This window comes from Pongo pygmaeus, chromosome 9 (genome assembly GCF_028885625.2).
Source record: "Pongo pygmaeus isolate AG05252 chromosome 9, NHGRI_mPonPyg2-v2.0_pri, whole genome shotgun sequence".
Taxonomy (NCBI): Eukaryota; Metazoa; Chordata; class Mammalia; order Primates; family Hominidae; genus Pongo; species Pongo pygmaeus.
The window spans coordinates 34,277,592-34,283,612 of NC_072382.2; the positions used below are offsets into that span (position 1 = coordinate 34,277,592).

Consider the following 6,021-nt stretch of genomic DNA (forward strand, 5'->3'; position numbering starts at 1 on the left):
AGGGCAGCCTCCAGGGGTGAGTTCCACCCGCCCGCGGACCCCGCCTCTTCCTCGCCTGCCCCCGACATCCCGGGATGGGATCCCACGGGAAGAGGCGAAGAGATGCCTGCGACTTGGACCGCGCGCCTCCCAGACGGGCCCCGCCGGCCTCCGCCCCAGCTCCCGCTCTCACCTGCCACGGAGTCGGCGTTCTCCGTCCTGCCGCTCCCGCCGCGAATCAGGCGCGGGCTGGCGCCGCGGCGGAAGCCGGAGGGATGCGCGGCAGGCAGGGGCGGTTCAGCCTCTGCCCCTCCGAGGCCGCATCCCTCGCCGCGCGGCGGGCGGTCCTCCCAGCCCGACTCGGGTGGGCAGCGGTCACAGCGGCGGCTTCTCAGCATCAGGAAGGAGGAGACTGCTCTTGGCCGTGAGGCGCCAGCCCAATATAGGGCAGCGCCATATCTTCGTACGGAAAGGCGGGAGGGTCTTTCCCCTGCTTGCCGAAGGGGTTCAGTAAGCGGTGACTTGCAGCTGGGCGGCGCCGTGTTTCCTCAGGGAGAGGTGGAAAGCGTGGCCGATGACCGCTCAGGGGGCTCCGTGGCCAGTGGCTCCCAGCCAAGAGTCGCCCGCCCAACGCAGTGAGGCGCCATGTTTCCGTACGGAAACGCGAGAGGCGCGGCCGAGTGCCCGCCGATGAGTCTCAGGGGCCGGTGGCTCGAAGCTGGGGATGGCCCGCCCCTAAGGCGCCATGTTTTCATACGGAAAGGCGGAAGGCGCCGCCACATCCCAGCCGGTGGTGGGGGTGATGCGAGGAGAAAGGGAGGCGGAGAAGGCGCGGGTCAGTCAAAAGAAGGAATAAGAAGCAACCGCATCTGAAACTTTCCCCGCCCGTTCTTTGAAATTTAATTTTGCCATCCTCTTTGTAGCTACACAAAGTTTATTCCCCTTCTCTCATTTTCTCAGCTTTAAAAAAAGTTAGTCCGGGCGCAGCGGCTCACGCCTGTAATCCCAGCACTTTGAGAGGCCAAGGAGGGCGGATCACGAGGTCAAGAGATCGAGATCATCCTGGCCAACATGGTGAAACCCCGTCTTTACTAAAAATACGAAAATTAGCTGGGCGTGGTGGCGCGCGCCTGTAGTCCCAGCTACTCGGGAGGCTGAGGCAGGACAATCGCTTGAATCTGGGAGGCGGAGGTTGCAGTGAGCCGAGATCGCGCCACTGCATTCCGGCCTGGAGACAGACTGAGACTCCGTCTCAAAAAAAAAAAAAAAAAAAACAACATACAACAAAGCAGATTGGAGTGACATTGGTGCTTTCAAACACTGCTTCTTAATAGATCACATGTGGGTAGTTATTGCTAACGTATTGAAGGCCGAGTGCAATACCAGACCCTCAAACCATTTACTAACTTGCGTATTAAAGTATTTGCTTTAAAAAAGAAAAAGACAAAAACAGAAGTTCTCTGGTGAAGATTCACTTTTTGGAGGAAAAAACACCAAAAACCCTTAAGATGCTCAACTAAATGGAACTGTTAAGATCTACAAAGAATGGCTGGGCACGGTGGCTCACGCCTGTAATCCCAGCACTTTGGGAGGTCGAGGTGGGTGGATCACGAGGTCAGGAGTTCGAGACCAGCCTGGCCAATATGGTGAAACCTCGTCTCTACTAAAAATACAAAAAACTTAGCCGGGCATGGTGGCACATGCCTGTAATCCCAGCTACTTGGGAGGCTGAGGCAGGAGAATTGCTTGAATCCGGGAAGCAGAGGTTTGCAGTGAGCCGGGATCGCGCCACTGCACTCCAGCCTGGATGACAGAGCGAGATTCCGTCTAAAAAAAAAGATCTGCAAAGAAAACATGCAGTTCTTCTGAGTCTAAACTCATACCATAAAGTCTCTAGTGTTTTTCAGTCCTGACTACAACTTGGAATCTCAGGGGCAGGGGTTGGAAAACTATTATCCAAAATTCTGGGGGGTGATGCCAGACAAGTTTTAAAAGCTCTCTGGGGAAGCAGGCTAGAACCACCTCCCTTACCTTCCTTAAAAGATTAATATGGCTGGGCGCAATGGCTCACGCCTGTAATCCTAGCACTTTGGGAGGTCGAGGTGGGCGGATCACCTGAGGTTGGCGGTTCAAGACCAGCCTGGCCAACATGGCAAAACCCCGTCTCTACTAAAAATACAAAAATTAGCTGGGCATGGTGGCAGGCGCCTGTAATCCCAGCTACTGGAGAGGCTGAGGCAGGAGAATCCCTTGAACCCAGGAGGCAGAGGTTGCAGTGAGCGGAGATTGCACCCCTGCACTCCAGCCTGGGAGACAGAGCGAGACTACATCTCAAAAAAAAAAAAAAGTTAATATAACCAATTTTCACTTGGTTAGGAGCAAGTGAATGAGTATACTCAAGTTTCACCTGGAGAGGATACTGCAACAATACCAAAATCACTGATTTAATTTGGGATATTTCACTTGTAATCTCTTAATGTTTTGTACTGTTTCAATATTCAAAAAATATATATAGACACATTCCATTTTGATCTTTGGCTGCAAGAACTGGAAATTCAAATTACATTAAGGTAAAGGGAGTTCACTGCAAGGACATAGGACTTGGAGGAAGAAAGGTGGCAGCCACTCTAGAGATTGGCTACTGCTCCTGTACACACAGGATCCCTCTTGTCACATCTCTGCTTGCTGTAGTCCATTCCACTCTTTATGCTACAGGCAGGTTTCTGTACTTTCTTAATTGATGCTCCTCATAATTTAAATTTACCTATATAGAATTTGATTGGCCAAACTGATTTTTGAACAAAGTTAGTCTCATTAGCCTCCAGGGAAGCTGCCCTTGGATCAGGTGCTCAACCTTGGTCTACTCTGCTAGGATGATGGCAAGACTTACGGTCAGCTAGGCATTAGGCGTCTATGTGGGAATGGGTCCCCAAGAAGGCGTCATGGGTGAATGAATGAGAGCACACAGCAAAAGATAATCAACAGTTCTAGTGACTGAGGAGGGTTGCCCAAGGCTTTCAAGGTAGCACTGGACCTGTAGTTTAAAACCTTGACTATGGTTGCAGTAAACATGATTGATTTTTCTTTTTATTTTATCCTCTTTATAAGGCCTAAGGTAAATTGGTTTTACTAGTATATTTTCCCTGAAATTATCATTCTACTAGAATGTTGCTTCTTCTAGAAGCATGAATGTAACTAAGCAGTTCTGCCTTCCCCTGAAGGTTAGTTGTGGTTGTCAAATAAATATGCTATTCAATTATGTGCAAAATAAAGTTTGCAAATCAGATAGCACACAGTTGCTCTGCCCCACCATGCTGATCTTACCACAGTTCTAGTAGCTTGTTTCTGAAAACTTCCTCTCACATTTAAATCATAAACTTACCTTCTCTTTCCCCTCACTGTAAAGAGAGCTGCCTTCCTTTTTTTTTTTTTTTTTTTTTTTTTTTTTGAGAGGGAGTCTTGCTCTGTCGCCCAGGCTGGAGTGCAATGGCACGATCTCAGCTCACTGCAACCTCCGCCTCCTAGGTTCAAGCAATTCTCCTGCCTCAGCTTCCTGAGTAGCTGAGATTACAGGCACCCGCTACCACGCCCAGCTAATTTTTGTATTTTTGGTAGAGACGGGTTTTCACCATGTTGGTCAGGCTGGTCTCAAACTCCTGACCTCAGATAATCCACCTGCCTCGGCCTCTGAAAGTGCTGGGATTACAGGCGTGAGCCACCACGCCCGCCCTTACATTCTTACCTATCCAAAAAAACTGAGTTATTCCCTGAGTTATTAGAACTGGTATCATAGGTATTTTATAGATATTAGTCCTCAACCTTTATCCACTTAGACTAGCCACTATCAGTTATACCTAAGGGGAGAAAAAAAAACATTACTGACATGCTAACATATTGGTGCCTCATTTCAGTTTTCCCTACCTCTCATTAAAAGTCAGTTAAAAAACAAAATTCAGTATTTAATCTTTTGGCTTTATTATTGTAACGATGAACAACTTCAAACTGTATTATATTGCTTGTCTATTTATCAAATACAGTTGACCCTTGAACAATGTGGGGGTTATGGGCATCAATCCCCCTGCACAATCAAAATTCTACATATAAGTTTGGACTCCTCTAAAACTTATTAGCCTACTGTTGGCCAGAAGTCTTACCAATAACAGTCAATTGACACACATTTCGTATGTTACATTATATATAGTGTTTTTTTTTTTTTTGAGACACGGTCTCTCTTTCACCCAGGCTGAAGTGCAGTGGCATAATCATGGTTCAGTGCAGTTTCAACTTCCCAGGCTCAAATGGATCCTCCCACCTCAACCTCCCAAGGAGCTGTCCCACAGGTGCATGCTACCATGCCTAGCTAATTTCTTTTTTTGGGTAGGGTGTTAGAGACAGGGTCTCTCTACATTGCCCAGGCTGGTCTCAAGCAATCCTCTCGGCTTCCCAAAGTACTGGGATTACCGTTATGAGCCACCGTGTCTGCTCTAAATACTGTATTCCTACCTTAAAGTAAGCTAGAGAAAAGAAAATGTTATTAAGAAAGTCACAAGGAAGAGAATATAGACTATTCAAAGTGAAAGTGGATCATCCTAAAGGTCTTCATCCTTGTCATCTTCACATTGAATAGGTAGAGGAGGAGGAAGGCTGGTCTTGCTGTCTCAGGGATCACAGAAGTGGAGGAGGTGGAAGGGGAGGCAGGACAGGCAAGCACACTTTGTATAACTTTTGTTTTTAAAAATCCAAGTATAAGTGGACCTGCACAGTTCAAACTTGTGGTGTTTAAAGGTCACTTGTCTATCTTCACAGTGCACTCATTTCAAATAATGATTAACTTGGTTAAAAAGGTATTAAAAACTTTAGCTCTAATGCCCAATTTACAAGAACTATAGGATACAAAGGAACATGATAAAGGACAGCCCAGACTTGTCATCAGAAAAATTCAGACTGAGGAAAACTCAAGAACAACTGACCAAGTTTATTTAACAATAGAGACAGACACACAGACAGACAAAAAGACAGAGAGGGGAAAGGTGGAAGGAGAAAGGAGTACTTACATTTTTATTTATTTATTTATTTTTTTGAGACAGAGTCTTGCTCTGTCACCAGGCTGGAGTACAGTGGTGCGATCTCGGCTCACTGCAACCTCTGTCTCCTGGGTTCAAGGGATTCTCCTGCCTCAGCCTCCTGAGTAGCTGGGACTACAGGCGCATGCCCCCACACCCAACTAATTTTTGTATTTTTAGTAGAGACGGGGTTTCACCATGTTGGCCAGGATGGTCTTGATCTCTTGACCTCGTGATCCACCCATCTCAGCCTCCCAAAGTGCGGGGATTACAGGCGTGAGCCACCGCGCCTGGCCAAACTTAGTTTTTTTTTTTGAGACGGAGTCTCACTCTGTCGCCCAGGCTGGAGTGCAGTGGTGCATCTCAGCTCACTGCAAGCTCTGCCTCCTGGGGTTCACGCCATTCTCCTGCCTCAGCCTCCCGAGTAGCTGGGACTACAGGTGCCTGCTACCACGCCCAGCTAATTTTTTTGTATTTTTTTTTGTAAAGACGGGGTTTCACCATGTTAGCCAGGATGGTCTCGATCTCCTGACCTCGTGATCTGCCCACCTCGGCCTCCCAAAGTGCTAGGATCACAGAACTTACAGATTTTTAAAGAGAGACTAAACACATTAACCAATTGCGATTTATGGACATTATTTGAATCTCCATTTGAATAAACTGTCAAAATCATTTGAGATCATCATAAGATTTCAACACTAACTACAAACCTGATATTAAGGAGTTGTAGGTTTATGTGAATGACAATGGTTTCATGGTTGCTTTTTTTAACGTCCTTTTTGTCATACACACCCACATTTTACAGAGGAAATGATATGATATCTGAAATTTGCTGGGATGAGTGAGGAGTGAGGGAGGGTACAGATTAAACAAGATTGGCCATGAGTTGGCAGTTGGCAGTATTAGTTAATGGGTACAAGCAAGAGTTCGTTACTCTATTGTCTCCACTTTTATGTATGTTTGAAATTTTCCACAATAA

General features: G+C 46.9%; 1 protein-coding gene across 1 annotated transcript in view; it reads right to left on the reverse strand.

Annotated features, from left to right (window-relative positions):
- TCP11L1 (t-complex 11 like 1) overlaps positions 1-378 on the reverse strand; it is a 34,019-nt gene extending 33,641 nt beyond the window's left edge. The window contains exon 1 of the mRNA XM_054437603.2: positions 173-378. The gene's annotated coding sequence lies outside the window, so the exon portion shown is untranslated. The remainder of the gene's footprint in view (positions 1-172) is intronic.
- Positions 379-6,021: the final 5,643 nt, after the last annotated feature.